Source organism: Rousettus aegyptiacus, unplaced genomic scaffold (assembly GCF_014176215.1).
Source record: "Rousettus aegyptiacus isolate mRouAeg1 unplaced genomic scaffold, mRouAeg1.p scaffold_m13_p_17, whole genome shotgun sequence".
NCBI classification, from domain to species: Eukaryota; Metazoa; Chordata; class Mammalia; order Chiroptera; family Pteropodidae; genus Rousettus; species Rousettus aegyptiacus.
In genome coordinates, this window is record NW_023416292.1 from 33,822,703 (window position 1) to 33,841,116 (window position 18,414).

Here is an 18,414-nt window from a genome sequence, read left to right on the forward strand (position 1 = left end):
AACTGAAGAATGACTGCAGATCCTCGATACTCCAGCTGGAACCACATCTGTTTCTCCTTCATATCCCCCACGTCCTCCACGCCCCTGTCGGCTCTGAAGCCCCTGCGTAGTCCTCCTTGGACCTTCCTCGCTGGTTAAGGTCATGTTAGAAACGAAGGATCTACTCTCCTCCCACGGCAGCTCAAGCGTCTTCTCCCTGCCTCATTGCCGCTTTCTCAAGTGTGCGCACGTAGGTACGCCAGAACTGAAAGTGTTGGGGACCCTGGTTTGATGGAGTTTCAAGCCTTTTTGGATACAGGCAAATGTAAGTCAAAGAGAAACCTCATCCCAGCTCCAGCAGAGATCAGTGGCGCTCCCAACAAAGACCAATTGTAAGCCTAATACAGTGCCTGGCATGTAGTAGGTACTCTCCTAAAAGCATTTGAATGAATGAGTGAATGAATGAATGAATGAATGAATGATGGGGCTCTGAGACAGGATCCCAATCAGGCACATTGATGTGGCACCAACCTACCTGGAGACAGGAAGATGGCGAGGATCCCAGGAGTCAGGACCGGGGGATGGAGGAGGGACAGCTCCCGTCATCTGTGTATCCCTCCCCCACCTCTGGGAAGGAGATGCTCCAGATCCCCCTTCCCGCTTCTCCAGATCAATTTCCTTTTGCTCTTCTTCCTCCCTCTTCTGGCCTCATTGGCCTTGAAAAGAGCATGGTAGGAAGAAGGAGGGCTAAATCTATCTCTTTTCTTACCCCTATGTCATCTGAAAAAAAAAAAAAAAAAGTCATTAGTCCAAAAATCGCCATTCTTTGACCTCAGAATAAGTCCCGTGAGTGTTTTGGAGTAGATTGCACCTGCCTGGTTTGTTTTATTGATTTGGTTCAAATCCACTCACAGTTCCTGGGGTCCCACCAGCTGAAGTCAGGGCGGGTGGCCTGGAAGCACAGGGGCCAGCTAATGAGGGTTGCTTCCTGGGAATTAACATCTGTCTAAAGAGGGCGTAGGACGTGGACAGGCCACACGCTGGGCCAGGTCCAGATCAGCCGCCTCGCAGGCACCCACCAGTGAACGGTCGATGGCTCTGGGTCTCTGCCCACTCGTGGGGTTTGTCTGGAATCGGGTCTACGGAGTGGCCCTTGGAATTGCAGACTGTCCTAGATGAAAAGAATCATTTTTACAGGTGTGGAAGCTGAGGCCCAGGCAGGTGAAGGGGCTTGCCCAAGGGCACAGCACAAGTCTGGAAAAAGGGTCCAGGCAACGGATGCACTCAGGAATGTCAGCTTAGTGGATTTAGCTCATGGGCTACCAACTTGATCTAAGAAAGCAATAAACACTTGGGGGCTAGTTTTCCTGCCAGTCAGATAATGAACGTCCTATCCGTGCGTTCCTGAGCTTTACTGTCATCTCTGGTACCTACATCCTGAACAGAGAAGGCGCACGGCAGAGAGGCACGCTGGCCCTGTTTGTCTGCTCCTTCCGTGAACATCCATCAGCCACAATTTCATGTTGAATGGGGCTGTGAGGAACTTCAAGGCCGAGATTATTACATTTTGTACATTACACTTCTGCCAGAGAGCTAAAAATACCCTCTTGGTGGTTGCTAAGTGCGGGTCTAATGGTTTTCCTTAGAGGAAAGAATAGAATTCTAGTTTCTCTGAATCCGGAGGCCAGCGTCCAGGGAAATGAAGACGCGGAAATTGTTGGATCTGGTTGTAGAGCGCCCCAGAGGGAGGAGAAGCTAGGGACAGCCCCAGAGTTCATTTTTCCGTGTCAGGGAAAATCTCCAGGGACCGATGTCGGCAAAGGGTGGGGATTCCTGGAAGGAATATAGCAGAGGCTGTGACCTCCATGGAGAATTCTTCCTGATCTGCAGGACCCCCCGTCCCTTGGAGTCTGGCTTTCTGAATTTTTAGTTTTGGATATCTCATTCTTTCATCGGCATGGAATGGCCAGTCCCCAAAGTAGCACCTACATCACAGATATTTTAAAGGTAGAGGGATTGATTTAGGGAAACTGAGCAGGGTTTTGAAACAGCTCACATGCCTCCCCAGATACCTGATAATGGACCTAGGTGTCCCTCGCTTGATAAATTAAAAACAGTTTGCCAAGCTTATAGCCACCCCAACACGGACCACGTCCTCTCACCTGGCCCTGCGCTCGCCCTGTCTACAAACAAAAATATTTGATTTATTTTTTAACTAACACATCGGAATCCAGCTAGGAGGCTTGAAGTCCCCTGAGAGGTCTTCTTGGGGATGCACATATTGTGAGACAGCTTCAATGCCTTTCTTTGGAAAAGTGTCCAGCCCCAGGTCAATGCAAGCCACGTAGCCCCTCTAGAATGTTGCCTCAGGATATTTGGTTCATTCACTGGGAGGCTGTTGCCATGGTTTCGTCCTCCTGATTAATTTGGACGTTGACATTCGCACAGGCTGATGAGTGGCCCCAGGGGGTGGGTGAGCAGTTGGTTGGGTAGCAAGGGAACCTGGCCGGGAGCGGGTTGTTTGGAGCAGTGTTTCAGCTCACAGAGGAGACGCCCTGGGGGCCAGTTAGATGCCAACGCGCCCACGTCGCTGTCAGTGGCTGCCAGCTGAGGGCTGTGTGCTCAGAGGAAAAGGTCCGCGTGTCATTGTTGGAGGGTTGGTTTTCTCTTGCTCATTTAGTTCAGGGGAGCACTGACGAGCTCACCCCTCGCTCAGGAAATGCTTACAAATGCAAAGTTTAACTACTTTCTTGGAAGGAAAAAGGAGAGGGAATTGGGAAAACAAATCTTTATGAGTAAGAATTGTGAGATCGCACTTGACTCACTACTTGGCTCCAAAATGCCTTCTGCTGTCACTAAAAATCAATTCTGCCCTCCCAAGACGGAGATGTGCCCCTCGGTAGCAGACAGGCACTTTAAAAGAATGGGCGAGAAGCGGCAAAGGCAATTCTCGCCCAAAAAAGAGCTTCCATAAGTGTCTTAACAAGGCCACGGCTCGGTCCCAAGGTGACCGTTTTGAAAGAACAACACAGTCAAATGTGTGTGTTCCTGGATGTTTGTTAAAACAGCCTGGTGGCCCGTAGCTCCTACGCATTTGTTCATGCTTGGTGGGGAGAGGGGTGCGGAGAAGTGGGGTGATTAATTGAAATCGGCGGAGGACCAAAAAGCTTACCGTTGTCTGACTTCCAGCGTGCGGCATGATATATAGATATCGGATATATCTCGTGGCATGTTTGCCTTCCTAATTATGTTTTGATTCAACCAGCATGGAAATGAGCTGGCCGGCTGCGAGCAGACACCAATTAATGGCAGGGTCAAGCTGGTTCGAAGCTTTCTGGGTATGTGGAGCAATGGGGAAGGTCTCGGGAGATTTAACATTTTGTACAGACAACGCGCTCGGCGCGTGATCCACCTGGGTATGATCGAGTGTTGGCTGCAATCGGATTCATCAGTAGCCCAAGAATTAAACCTGCCCCGCATCCTTACCACCCCCCTCCCCCATCCAGTTCATTCTCTGTTCTGCCTGCTTGCCCCAGATAGTTCATGAATCTTGAGTACCAGAGGCTGCCAAGCAGGCAGCTTTTCATCCGTGGCAAGGGGACTAATCTGTATTCGCATATTAACCATACTTCCTGGTGAATTTCAATAACTTGGAAATGGGCATTTAGCAGCCAGGAAAGAGAAGGCATGTTAAGCACTTAGAACAAGTCTATAAAAGCATCTGTTTAAAAGAGATCCTCCAGCCAGATGCCCTGGGCCTGACCGGGGCCCTGGGCTGGGGCGGCAGCTGCACATATTAAAATACACTTAGTCTGTCTTCCCAGGTAGAGTGAGCAGCATTTTTTTTCCCTGCGGAATAGATCCGGCCCCAAACAGAGAGTCGCTTATTCATAAAGCAGGACTTCCAAGCCAGTCTTCCTTCTGCGCACAGCCCCCTGCCCCCAAGTGGGGCTACTGGTTTAAGACTTTTCCCTCCAGAAGTCTTCGTCTAGTAATTCCTTCCACCTGTCACCCCATGTGAGCCTTGTGCCACATGCCATGCCGTTACATGCCTACTCCACGCGCGACTAGGTAGGCATTCCCAAGGAGAGCATGTGCCACCCCCGTCCTGGCTGGATCCGTGTCTCCCCAAGGGCAGAGTCTACTCTTGTCTGAGTGCCCTCATCCTTTGCAGCACTCCACTTTACCTCCCGGGGCATTGGGAGTCGAAGAGGCATAAGCCGGAGGCTAGCAGAGAAACTGATCTTCAGATTCCAGGAAAACCAAGCACAGCTTCAAGTCCAAGGATCAGAAGCAGGAACAGCATCCGGCTCATGACTGAGAGAGTCCTCACACCAGCATTTCCCCAAATGTGGCTTATAGAGAGCATTGTCCCACAGAATGGCACTGGTAAAAAGGTCTACAGGTCAAATAAATGTAGAAAACATTAGATTTAACAAAATTAAACAAGTTTATTCAGTGCAGGGCTTCTCAGTCTTTCATAACTGATCTGCATCCCACAAGGGGAAATGCCAAGTTCACTTAACCCTGGAGCCCTTTTGTGTGGCTCTTCTGGCAGGACAAGGACTCTGCCGAGTACACCGGGGTATCTATAGTCCCTTCTTACTGTTTTCTTCGATGCCCTGGTTCCCTGATCTGTAAAGCGAGAAGAAAAACAGTCCTCACAGAGCTGTTGCGAAGAGTAAATGAATTAGTACATGCGAGGTGTTTAGAAAATGCTTGGCACTTAGCATCGAGTTTGAGGTTTTATTTTTTTTATCATTGTCTTTATGTCTTTGTGATTATTATTATTTCTGGCCCTTTATTTTTTTTCTGGCTCTTTCCGATCTAGCTCTGGCCTTCGCCACTCCAAACTTGCCCCCTTGACATTCCCTGATCACCCCTCGGCCCCCAGTCCGGTGACCTTCTCTCGTCCCCCCTCTCCGCGCGATGTTCAGTGCTCCCGTTCTCGGAGGCGTTACCCTCTCTGCTTGGACTCCTCTTCGACTGCTCTCTCCCGTGGTCCCTCCGCTCCCGTGGCCATCGTTCCTTTGGCTCCTCTTTTCCTCTACTTTATAAACTTAGATTTTACCCAAGAATCATGCCTGGGCTCTTTTTCCTCTTGCTCAGTACCCTTTCTTTAGGAAATCCTGTCCGATTTCAGAGCCGCATCTGCTCACCTTGGTGAAGGTTATTAATTTCTCATCCCAGCTTCTCTCCTGAACTCCATGCCGTCCAGCTAGTCTAACCACACGCTGGGCATCTCATCCTCGACCCCTCCACCCCCTCCAGCTCGGCGCGTCCGCAGCCGAGCTCGCGGCCTGCGCCCGTTGGCTGGCTTCCTTCCTTCGTGTCCCCCACCTCCCTTAGTGACGCAGTCATCCTCTTCACCACCGAGCTTGATTCCTCCCTGCGTCCTGCCAGGCCTCACCACTCGGGTTACCGCCTTGCTCCGAAAACTCCAGTTCCTCGTCTGCCTCTTCCATGATTCTCTCCTTCCTCACACCTTCCTCGCCTCGACGACATCCTGACAACTCCTTGACTGACGTCCCGACCGCAGTCCGCCGTACGCTGTGCTGCTCGGTTTCACCATCTCGCGCCCCGCTTCAGACCACGGAAAAAGGTGAGACTCGGCCTTTCGCAGCGTCGTCTCGGCTCCTCCCGATCTTGCCGCCCTCACTTCAGTCCACAAAGTCTTCGCCACCACCCGCCGAATTTCTCCGCGCGCCTCGAAGTGCCCCGCGCTTTCCTCCCCATCTCAGTGGCTTCTTGCTTCGTGGACTCGCAGTGGCTCCTGCTGGAGGTCACCTCTCCCTCTTCTGAGGTCTCCTCCTGGAGGTTAGAGTCCTTCAGGGCAGAACCCACATCTGACTCCCCTCCGTCTCTCATCCCGCATACACCTTGCACAGAATGGTAACTCGGTAGGCGTTCGTTAAATGAACGAATGCATTGCTGTTTCGGCGGTTGGACGGACGAATAAGTGGCTGGACGGAGGCTTCCTCTTTCCTCTTTTGTGTCGACTTGGACTCATCTCCAGCTGCGGAGTCCAAGCGCAATCCCATGTGCCATGTTAGACAAGACCATAGCACCATGCTTACTGGCTTACGTGGCTTTCACTCTAAATCTTGGACGTGGTATCCCCCATCTCGTGATCAAAGCTCTCTTAACAGGGTACCCCGGCTGAAAGTTCTCCAAGCAGTGACCGCCTTTAAGTGTCCATGCCGTCACGATGCCCGTGTCTTCAAAATGGTACTGACACCAGCCAGCCCTCTAATTAAAGCCGTAAACCTTCATTATCCCCAGTAATTTCCTTTAGCGTCAAAGTGACTATCTGTCCTCTTAATCTGGGCTCAGTCTGACTCTGTAACAGAGTGACTCTAGTGCCTGGCATCAGAATGGGGGGAGTCAAAATCAGACTGACAGCTCTCAGAGTTCACGCTTCCCAGCTCCCCCCCGCCCCCACCGAGCCAGGATTCCCACAGTTGAAAATCTTCACAGAGAAGCCTGTGCTCATGGTCTGTAAGAACTGTAAGTGTCTATTTAAGTGAAGTGAATTTAGTATCTGGAGGAAAATATGAAATAATGAAAGTGACTTCTGTGATCCTACCTGCTGGGGTTTGAAATTTCCGCAGCTACTGAGAGGCAAGTAAGACACTAGTGATCAAGAGAACACGCTCTGGAAACAAGCTACTGGGTCCAAATACTGTAGCAGTCAAGGTCCATTCAGGAAAAAAGAAGCCACCCTAGGTATTTCAAACAGAGGAGATTTAATACGGGGAGTTAGTTACGCAACTGCTGGAGAGCGCGGAAGAGCAAAAGAGAACACAAGTAACTAGAGATGAGAAACGCAGGACGCAGCTGCCTCGCTGGGATGGGGGCGCTAAGAGCAGAGACTTGTCCGAACCTACAGCCTGGAGGGGCTGGTGCTCAGATCTCTGGCTGCTGGTGGTCCTCGGGGGAGCATGGAGGCTGGCTCTGAAACGCCCGGAGGAGTTCGCCAAGAGCCGCTGCTGGAGCTCCACTGGCGGGAACAGGGGCAAGTAGGAAAGAGCTCCCCCTCCCGCTCCCCCTGCTTTCCAGTCTCCTAACGCCTGCTGTTAGCAAAGCCAGTGGCCCAGGGCGGCCAGAGTCCAGCTTGGGGCGGAGAACAGAAAATGGCTGGAGCTGGAGCAGTGGGCGAATCTCTGCTGGGTCTGCACCCTCGGGCAAGCGGCTCCCCTTCTGTGGTCCCGTTTTCTCATCTTCAAAACGGGAACGACAGCCGCACCCACTTCGTAAGATCTTTGTGAGGTTTGAATGAGCTAACGCAACAGAAAGCACTTAGAACAGTGCTTGGTACGTAGCAAGTACTCAAAAGTTTTTTACCCATTATTATTCTCCCAGTATCTCAATCGATTCCCATTCCACTTACCCCCATTACATGCATAATGTAGTTATCCTTGCTGTGGATTCGATACAAGCACTTTATTTCAGTGCCCAACTCTGTGCGTGTGTGTGTGTGTGTGTGTGTGTGTGTGTGTGTGTGTGTGTTCATTCTTTTGGGTGGTGGTTTCAGGAACAAAAAACAGGGTGCAGACTTATCAGATGTGAATTCCAAACCTAGATCCGCCGCTTCCTGGCTGCATTTGAATCTCTATGAATTCCAACTTCCTCCTCTGGAAAAGCAGGCTCACTCTACCTCCTTGCAGTATTAGGAAATGCACGTGAAACTGCCTGGCACCGAGTCCGGGACACGGTGGATGTTCACTGAGTTGGTGTCACTCCTCTCTTCCTCCCCGGCAGAGCACACAGGGCCACGCCTCTGAGGATGGAAGAGGGTGAGGCGGCTTCAGGCCGGGGCACCGGTTTGGAGTGAGGGCTAGGAGGAAGCCCGCGCCCGCCCGAGGACTCCCAGGTGGTCCCGGAGGCGGGGGCGGGGCCCCGGGAGCTCTGTTTCTGTCTGAAGTCCTAACGACGAGCGTGTTTCTGTGTTTCACGAGCTCAATTTCAAGGATCTATAATCTATGAATGTTAAACAGACTTTTTTGAGAGGCGATATTACATAAGATTATAGGCAATCCCTCTGGAAAAAGAAAGGGAGAGAGCGGGGTTCTGATTTCAGTCAGATGCCGCTGGCGTCCTGCTGCGACAGTGCCCATGGGTAGAATGTGTGACTTATGGAAGGCACAAGCGTGGGGCTTAAGAGCATGGGTTTCGGAGTGGAGGCATCCTGGGTTTAAATCCTGATTCCACGCTTGTTGTTCATATGACTCGGGGATAAAACCACCTAAATTCTCTGGCCTCAGTCGCCTCAACTGTAAAATGGGAAAGATACCGCAAAGGGTTATTGCAAAGTTTAAATAAAATAATGTGTGTAAAGCACTTTAGCAGAATGTTCGGCACATAGTAGGTGCTCAATAAATGGTAGCTATGTTAATCAGCCACTTAAAATAATCACAGTGACCAGGTCCAGGAAGCTTCCTGTGCCGGGCACTCTGTTGGGTGCTCTATGGGCCTCAGTTCACTGAGATCCAGTCCCAGCCCTGTGAGGCAGACGCCAGGACTCTCCCTGGTGGTGAGATGAGGCGCCACGGCGTAGTGCGGTGACCGGCTCCCCCAGACTCACACAGCTTGTGTGTGTTGGAGCCGGAATGGGAACCACGGTCTGTCTAACACCAAGGCGTATGCTCTTGCCCACGAGAACGGTGTCTTATACGAATGCCGGGATTTTGACCAGGCTCGGAAGGACCTTCTTCAAAGTCCCTTACAAAATACCCAGAATCCTCTGTTCACCTTCCCTAAGGCGCCCACGATGTTCCTTGAGTTTTTAAAGCTTTTGCACTCTCAGACGTGCATATCGCTTTAAGAGAAGGGAGGTTACAGCTCAAAAACTAACGTTCTAGTGAGTTGTCCTTTCTGGGACGACATGAAGAGTCCCATGCCCCCAGCACCCACTGCATGGAAATGGCGGTGAGCGGTGTTCCCGCGGGGGGAGGGGCACACTGACAGGGTTCCGCGGGGTTCCTTCTTCCCTTCCAGCTGCAGTCTCACAGGCTTGGGGTGCTCAGAAAATACCCCAAACAAACGGGGTGATCTCAGGAATCTATCCAAGGGAGCTTCCAGTTTTCCATAAACCCCCACGTAAGCCCTCATCTCCAAAAGGGCTGCGTTTAGTTCTAGTTCGATCAACAGACATGCGTCGGGCACCCTCCCGAGGCCAGGCTCTGGACCAAGCTTCCCAACGTGTCTTAACTCACTGGGCTCTCCACCCGGGGATGTGCCTAGGAGACTGAGGGCAGCAGGGTGAATGAACGGCAGGGCGGTTGGAAGTGACCATGGCCCGCACGCTCACTCTTGGCCGGGCATTGATCTAAGCACATTTTACTTATATTAACTCATTAGCAACTCTTACTACCCCCTTCCTACGGATAAAGAACCAGGGCCACAGAGAAGTTAGGTAACTTATCCAAGGTCACAGAGGTGAGTAGGTGGCAGAGCCAGGTCTTTAAAGCAATAAGATTTTTTTTTTATAATAAGTGCACATAGGAATCTGTCCATGATGTGCATTTAAATGATTGCAGTCCCCTTCAAAGTGTTTCCTCGGAGGCTGCATACTTAATTCAGTGGTGCCAGCATTGCCGATTGGTTGGTGGGTACCTCTCTGGAGATGGCCGTTACAGCCGATTCAGGAATTCAGTAGAAAAGGCAGCCTTAATACATTAGAGTCACACCTTGTTTTTGACACAGAAAAAAGCACTTCTGTTTCTCCGCCACTGTGTGTATGTATGTGTGCTTAAAGAAACAAAGACAATCAGAGAAACGACACAGAAAAGTGAAATAGTATCCTCTTAATTTTGCTTTGAGCCTAAAACTACTATAAAAAATAAAATATTAAAATTTTTAAAAATAAAAATAAAATGGCCAAAAATATTTTATTTCAGAAATAATTTGCACCCACAAATGAAGAATATTTATAATCAAAAAGATATAAATGTGTGTCTTTAAGGAAACCTCAAGAAGAAAAGTCCAAAAGTATTTTGAGGAATAGCGTCATAGTTGGAATGCGTTAGAACTGCTAGAATCTCTACTACAAAAGATTCTCTTTTGATACATCATTTTCATGTTCTTTCAAAGATACTAATTTATAATAATACCTAAAATTCCCCAGCACCCTGCCCCTGTCCGCATAGACACGCAGTATTCTAGCGGTTCATGTGCCTGACCAAATGTACACTGGCTCAGCCCTTTGGTTACCATTTAAAGCCAGAGAGCAGCTCTCTCCTGGCCTCCCTTGCCTTTTTTAAGGTCCTTGCAACAAAGTGCCCACTCCCAACCGTGGTTAGTTAGGTTTGTAACAGAAGGCAAGACCTTAGCAGTTCTCTGAAGCGCTGTGCTCGGAAGTTCTTGTGTGGCTAAAAGAGATGACGTGTGAAGGAACGCAGGTAGCAGAGTGTCTGGCGTGGAGCGGGGACTCGGTAACCGCCGTAAGGAATCGCGCGGCTCTGACAGCTCCAAGTCAGGGCATGGTTCGGCCGCCTCTGTGAGAGTTCAGCACCATGGCCAAGGACATTTTAAGCTCAAAACAGGACACCGTAGGACCAGGGCGAGCTGTCGACTTTCCGGCTGCCCTTGGCGCGCCACCGCCATCCTGTATCTGTCTCCCGTTTCTCCTATTTCCTGTCTCCTACTTTTCTTATTTCCACCACCTCCTGTCCGTTCACAGTCTCGCATTCCGCCTGTCTCGGATGTGAGCGTTCTCTCTGTGTTCGGCTTCTGTGTCTTTCTCTGCCTTCCTGTCCCCTCTCCCTCTCCCCTCCCCACACACAGACACACAGACACGCACACTCTCCTATTACTCCTTGGGAAACCTGCCCTTCCTCCTGATGCGCCCTTCCGTGAGGCCAAGGTGAGGACTACAGTGAGTCATTCCGAAGGGCAGAGTTTGGGAAATTGCCTGACCCCGCTGACTCAGGAGCTCCTCCTAAGATGTCCTCCATGGCCCCAGAAACATCCTAGTGGGGACAAATGAAGTGGCAGCCAGCGACAGGGACCCTGTCGGGGTGAACTGCTCTCATTCTACAGATGAGAAAACTGAGATGAGGTTGAGGTCGTACGGCTCGTCAGTAGTAGAGTGAGGCCTCACGACTCCGGAGCCTGTTCTCGGGACTCCTGCACCCTTCTGCGCGGCGCCGGTTAAGCACGGTGCGAGGGATGACGGCCCCACGTCCACACAGGAGCGGAGCCCCTGGCTCCTGAGGCTTGGTGGGGCGCGTAGGCTCACTGCGTTAGATCAAGGGTGAAGTCCAATGGCCCCATCGCTTGATTTACAGTTTTTCATTGTAAAAATTTTCACCATCATTGTTAATCGAGAAATCTTGTTAAGAAGGTGACGTCTTCCAAATTCCCAAGGTTTGGGGGCATTCGCATTCAGCCCATGGGCCAGTCAGCTGTTTTTTGTGAATAAAGTTTTAATGGAACATGGCTGCTCTAGTCACACACATGTATTGTCTATGGCGGCCTCTGCCCTATGGTGGCAGAGCTGAGTGGTTATGACAGCCTGCAAGCCTGCAGTACTTACTATCTGGCCCTTTATGGGAAAAGTTTTCCAACCCTTTCAGCTAATAGTACTTTCAGCCAACACCCTCTTGTCAACACAGGCTAGGAAAATCCCAGTGATCCCAGACCCCGGGGAACAGGCTCCAGGGGCTGCTCCCTTCCCGGCCAAGGCAGTGCACTAACAGAAGCCCCTGTTCTCTGCAGGCCCCAAGGAAACGCATCATGTCCTTCGGGGAGTCCGTGCAGCCCAGGATAGGGGCAGGTGGGTGCAGATGATAAAGTACCAGCTCTGTGGATGATCTTTGGGTGTGATTCCTTCTGCTGGTTTGGGGGCCTCTGGTATGGCTTGAGCCACAGGGGCCCAAATAAAGTGGCAGAGCAGTGCAGTCAAGACAAATTTCCTGACCCCACGGAGGCTGCCGGAGGCGGCCAGCTGATGGATGGTAGAGGGAGAAATTCTCAGTTGCCGTCTAATCTGCGCCTGGGAAATAAATTGCTCTTGTCACTGGTGTCTGCCCCGGCCCTGCAGGCCCCGCCTTCCCCGCAGAGCCCTCCCTGCACCCCAGCCCTGCTCTGCCAGCCTAGAAATGCTGCTTCAGGGAGCGGGGACGGAGCAGGCAGGGGAGGAACGAGAAGAACGTTCTGTCTGGTTCTCTGGCCTCCCTCCACGAGCACAGGGAGGAGCGAGCTCCCTGCCAGGCGGGGCATGCTGTGCACTTGCCGCAAGTCTTAGGACCTCCGTTCCCTTATCTGTAAAAGGAAAAGGCTTTTAGCGTGATCTCAAAAACCTTATTATTCCATGTCCCTGAGACCATGCTGAGGGAGGGAAAGGAAAGGGATTTGCACAGCTGAAGTCTAGAAGAATCCCAACATCTAGACATAAAGTGCCTCCATGGGCCGCAGTCTCTGAGCCAGGAGTCAGGGCGCTTCTTCATGGGGACCCTCGGTATAGACTCAGGTGTTTGGGGATATCCAGGCACCCTCAGCAGAGCCTCGCCTAAGAAATTCTTTCTTTCTCTTTTTTTATTTTGAAAAAATTTTATTATTATTATTTATGCCTACAGCACCTGGTCTTCCTAGGTGGTCTCCCATCCAAGTACTAACCAGGGCTGACCCTGCTTAGCTTCTGAGGTCAGTCGGGATCACCCTTGTTCAGGGTGGCATGGCCGTAGACCATGCATGACCCGTGGCTCCACTGGGGCACGAACCCAGGACCTTCTGCATGTAAAGCAGATGTGCACACCGCTACACTATGGAACCACATCCTCTTTCTCTTTTTAAAGGAAGCTTTACCTGCCCCCTACCAAAAATTATCTATGCTATCCACTTTTCTCTTTCCCTCCTTCTCTCCCCCTACCCCACTCTCTTCCCCGTCTCTCTCTCTACACACACAAGCCTGCACATGTGCGCACGCGCACACACACACACACACACTCTACTGTTCCTGGGCTTTTCACAAGGCTCCCTGAACCGGTGGGTTTATCCTGTGAGGCCCTCTGGAAATGAGAGCTGGTGAGACAGGCTCCGCCGGCAGCTCCTGCTTGGAAGAGGACCTCCCTCCAGAACCACAGGGAGACCTCCTTGCTGGGACCTAAACTTTCAGAGAGATGTCCTGTCAATAATCCGAGAAGACAGGGATAGACAGTGGCTGAGATCTGGGCTCAAAGCTTTCTCTAGATGGATGGAAGAACCTCCATCAGCTGACAGCTGATATCTAGTCAATCCAGGAAGGCTCGATGGAAGAGGTGGTGTTTCAGAGCTACCTGACTGAGAAAGGAGAGCTCAGTTTGTCACAGGGCAAGGACGGAGGAGGGGTCAGCTCCCTGCTGAGGCAGACATAGTCACGGTCTCATCCTGGGAACTAAACTGGATCTGTCACTGTGATTTCACAGCTGCAGCTCAAGGTTGGGTCGGGCTAGGAGGGAACCTGGGAGCCAGGGTCGTCGTTAGCAGCACAGACAGAGCGAGATTCCGAGCCGGGGCGGTGGGGGCGGGGAAGACCAGGATGCTGTGCTCCAGATCCCGCTCCCGTGCCCAGAACGCCTCTCCCCCTGTTCTTATCTCAGGTAGAGCTGTCAGCGGCCCAGTTTTCATTAGTCACCTAACAAATATTAACCAAGCGCCTGAGCCGTTCGTTAGAGGCAAGTCAGACCGTCCTGGGGCCTAAGCCTGGCTTCAACATCCACGCGTTGCACGTCCTCAGTTAAGCTACTTATTTTCTCTGAGCTGCTATTTCCTCGTCTGTTAAATAGAATTAATAGCTGCTTCTTAAGGTTTCTTATGTGGCTTCGGAGAGACAAGGTGTGACCAATAAACGCGCGTATGCGCCACACACTTCCCTGAGTGTCGCCCGTGTTCCAGGCACCGCCGCGGTAACCACTGTCGGTAGCACCTGGGACTGCGGACTTGCGTCCACTGCCGCGGCCGCTGCAGCGGGACGGCGCCGACCAGCCGGCCTCCTCTCCGCAGATGGGCCCTGGCTGTCCCTAGGCTGCTTTCCCAGGGCGGGGATAGGCTCTCCCGCACCTCCTGCCACCTCGGCATCGCGGGCTGGAGGAGCCTCACTCCACACTCTCGCCTCATCGAATAGCACCCACCTCCTAGGGCGGCTGTGAGGCGTACGTGACCCTATGCGCGAAGAGTGCCAAGGACCAGCCGGCCTCCTCTCCGCAGTGGTCGGCGCGTGGTAAAGGCTCGACGAACAATCATTTGCATCGTTTTCGTGGAGCTCAGCTCTCATGGACACTGGCCTTTGTGGTGGGACAGTCCCCTGGCTCTCCATCTCCACTGAGGAGTGAAAGTGTAGCATGCAAGATATGGGGGAGGGGCAGGAAGTGCTTCCTACCTGGATCATGTAAACGCCCTCTCCTGCGGCTCCTGGAGCGCCTCCAGTGATACCCAGAGGTAAAAGAAGGCAAATATTTCCAAGTAAAATCCTGGCATAGCTTCCCTTGCCGAGTGGGGGGAGAGGGGACGGGCAGTGTCCTTCAGGGTCTCCCCAGAGGTTCCAGCCGGGCTCAGGACGAGAGTAAAACCCCAACCGCAGGGCCTCGCGGGGTGAGCCCATCATTCGTTTCCTTCCCAGCGGCACCAATTCCAAGTCCCGCATTGGCACACCGAGGTCCCTTCTCGAGTCTTAGATGAGGTGACGCGGAGGCCCGGGGCCCCGGATGGCTTCCCACGAGGCCACCCGTGCAGGCCGTGCCCAGGCAGGGCCTCGGGAGAGCAGGGGCTGCGCAGGGGTCAGCACCGTCGCTCCCGACTGTGCTGTCTGAAATGGAGCGTCGGGGCGTCAAGGCCTCGTAGGTCATGCTGGCGAGTTCGGATCTTCTAAAGGAAATGAGGACCTAGACACGTTTTTAAACAGGAGACAGACATGATCAGTTTGATTTTTTGAAAGGTCATTCTCTGCTGTGTGGAGAAAGAACTGGACAGGTGTAGGAGGGAGGAAGGGAGGCCAGGGAGAGGCGTATGGCACTGGTGGCCGCGGAAAGCTGCACTGACGAGGTGACGTTTGAGCAAAGATCTGAACGAAGTTAGCCGAGTGTTTATGCCAGGCCGCGGGAGGAGTAAGTGCAAAGGCCCTGGGGCAGGAGTGTGCCCAGTCTGATCAGGGACCGGCCGGGGTGCCCACGTGTCAGGGGTGGAGCTAGCCGAGGGACGGGAGTAAACACCGAGGTCAGAGGGGCCGTGCAGAGCTGCGTCCACGGAGGCCTTGCAGTGGGGTGACCAACAGACCCAGTTCGCCTGGGGCTGACACGTTTCCCAGCATGTGGGACTTTCTGGGCTCAAGACACCAAAACCAGCCTGTCCGGCAGGCACAATAGACAGGCAGGCACACCGTTTAGGGTCCACGATGCTTTTAGACACCCGCAAAAAGGTCTTAATTTTAATGTTTTTAATCAGAAGAAAAAAATGGATATGATAATAATGGATATATCATAATCAATCCAGTCAGGATTATTTTTTTCTTTATACCAATGCAGTCGTAAGTATACTTTTCAATTTTTACTTTTTTTTGGAGAAAGAAGATTATGAAATGAAGGCAAAGGGCCCACAAAAGTCACAGTGCAGGCCTGCCAAGCAGGACGGGTAGTCACCCCGCTTGGTGGGCCTTTGGAGGGACTTGGGCTTGGAGTTGGTTGAATGGGCCCCTGTTTTACAGAGAAGAAAACTGAGACCCTGAAGGGTCAAGGTAAGGTCAAGGTGGTGGGTTAGCCTAGGAAAACGACAAGGGAGAAGGGATAAGGCAATGTCAGGGCATCTTCCGGTAGTGGAGTAACGGGACCTGGCGACTGTGCGTGTGCGTGTGTGTGTGTGTGTGTGTGTGTGTGAGAGATGTGGGGTGGGGAGGATGGAGGAGGTGTGACCCTCAACTCGCCGACTTGGGCAGCCCTGTGTTTGATGGTGTCTTTCTCTGTGATGAGGAACATGGCAGCTGGGGTGTGACCTTGGGCAAGTCAGGTAACCTTCTGAGCATCAGCTTCCTTATCTGTGACACGGGGAACCAAAAGGTATCTCCTAGCGTTATCGTGAGAATCAAAAGGCTTTTTTAAAAAGCCCTAGTAAAAGTGCTTGGCGCATAGTAAGTGCTCATAAATGTAAATTGGACCTTCCCAAAGGTCCAGTTTGTTTCATTCATTCTTTTATACATTCGGTCACCTAATATTTAGTTTAGTACCCTTTCTTTATGAAAATTCTATTCTAGGGGAAGGGATGGACAGTGAAGAAATAACATCATAATTTACTGGGGTGAGTATGTATGTTCTTAAGAAAAATCCTGTAAGAAAACGAAGAGTCACGGAGGGCTCGTTAGGTAGGGCGGTCAGAGGGAGCCTTCCAGGGAAGGCACGAGTGGGCGGGCGAGTTGCCCTAAAGCCGGGTGGCCCTTCCACTGAGACCGGGGGCATGGCCGGAGTTCTCAGGGTACCCCTGAGTGGAGCGGAGCAGAGAAGGCAGCTGGGGTCCCCTGGACCCCCAGCCAGGCGTAGCCTTGCTGAGACAGCAGCGGTTACCAGGTTGCTTCCATCAGAGGCTTGCAGCACCCCGCCCCGCCCCCAGTAAGTGACAGATGTTTACCTTCCATGCTGTCCTGCTGGCAAAGAAGCCCCCGGAGCTCAGCCAGGAGAGGGGGCAGAGGGCAGTACACCCCAAGAAGGCCCCTCCATCGGCCCGTGGTCGCATATCGTCTCCCGTCCGCACCACCTGGGGCCCCGGGCACCCAGCAGTGGCACGTTAGGAATGTCGCAGACTGTTCTGTTCTCCTTGATGCCGGCCCTGCACAGAAGCCTACCCTCTCTCCTGGGGGTGCGGAGCCCCGAGGCAGCGGGGCATCTGTGAAATGGGGGGCGACGCCAGTGATAGTAGGCAGGCAGGGCCGCCGGGACACTTACACGAGGTGATGGGTGTGGAGAGCGCTTGGTGAACTTTAAGACATTATCCAGATCTTCTTAACAATTTGTAGGTGAATCCAGGAGCGCGGGCGCAGGATGTGCCGGGAACTGGGTGGAGGCAGAGAAAGTTAAAGAAGGGGGCGTAGCCACGAAGCGCCTGGGACAGGGACCTGCACAGAAAGGCTGTGTGACGGGCACATGAATAACCAACCATAAGCCAGACTCCTAATCACCTTAGTTGAGCTCCAGCTGAGGAGGCGGACAGGCGGCTGCTGGCTTCTCCCAGGCAGGAAGGGCCCGTCTCCCCTCGCTGCTGCGCGGCCGGCCCAGGGGGCCCGGGCCAGGGCCTGCAGGGGGCCCCCCTCCCTCCGCTGCCTCCTTTGGGCCCCCGGCCCCCTCCCGCTCACTTCTGTGCCCAGCAGCACAGCGCAGTCATTTGGGGCCTGGAGCCAGGACTCGCCAGCAAACAGGGACAGTGCCCGGACGAGCTCAGTGCTGATGAGCGTCACCATGGCAATCGGCAGGTGGGACGTGGGGCTGGCAGCCAGCTTCCTAGAGCCGACCCCAGGCGAGGCGGAGGCTAGAGAGCCACACTGGGGATCTGGCCAGAGGAAGGCGGGCAGAGGTGGCGGGGGGCGGGGTAGGACAGCCTCCCCCCCCCCCCGATTCTGGTCATGCTCGTCGCACACCCGCCCTACGTCTGCGCCGTGTGGACAGCTTCCCCCTCACGTCACCCTACGTCGTCCTCGCAGCCAGGCGGTCAGGGTGACACTTCGCAGACAAGAACACGAACTCCAGGAGGGCGCGCGACATCCCCACAGTCGCACACAGACCAGGGCCCCGCGGCTTCGAGACCACATCGTGTGCTCCTTTTCCCGAAACTTCTGAAAGCGCCCGCCCGCACCACAGCAGTGCCCTCACAGAACCTGACGCGGGGAACAGAGCACCCTCGCCGTCCTCTCATTTCTCGTCCTGAGTGAGGCGGGAGCGAAGAACCACCCCCCCCACCAGCCCCCCATTAGTTATTCCCAAGGGAGCGTCCAGGGCGGGTGGGCCGGAGGGTGCCCTTCAGGCCTCCTCGCCCTCCTCCCTCCCTGCATTCTGCCTCCGGCCGGCTTTTCCAACGGGAGCCCTGCCAGCAGCTCGGACAGACGGAGGAGGGAGAAATGGGGGTGCGTCCTGCAGGTCACCTTGGACCGGCTCTGTCCCACGCCCAAGGCCAGAGCTCCTCTCCAGGGCGCCCCTTCCCTGGGATCTGGTGCCACTTCCTTCCTCCGTCCCCCCGGCCAAGGCTTGGTGACGGTTCTGCCTTACTTGCCGTGGGGGCTGGGCTGTCCCTCACGGTTTCAGGGACCTTCCTCACGCCTCTGTAGGGAGACCGTTTGCAGCCTTCCTGCCCACCCTTTTTGAGTGTGCCATCTGTCAGTGGTGGGAGATGCGGAAGGAGGTCATAGAGAAGGTCTTAAGTGAGATGTGTGGTCCCTCCCAGATGGGGAGAAGGATGCTGACTCTGGCCCACTCGGCAGGA

The 18,414-nt window shown here is 53.3% G+C and overlaps 1 protein-coding gene and 1 pseudogene across 5 annotated transcripts in view; one reads left to right on the forward strand and one right to left on the reverse strand.

The window, feature by feature from the left end:
* KCND3 (potassium voltage-gated channel subfamily D member 3) overlaps positions 1-18,414 on the forward strand; it is a 184,079-nt gene that overhangs the window by 100,882 nt on the left and 64,783 nt on the right. The gene's annotated exons all lie outside the window — the stretch shown is intronic.
* LOC118613040 lies at positions 12,549-12,667 on the reverse strand (annotated as a pseudogene).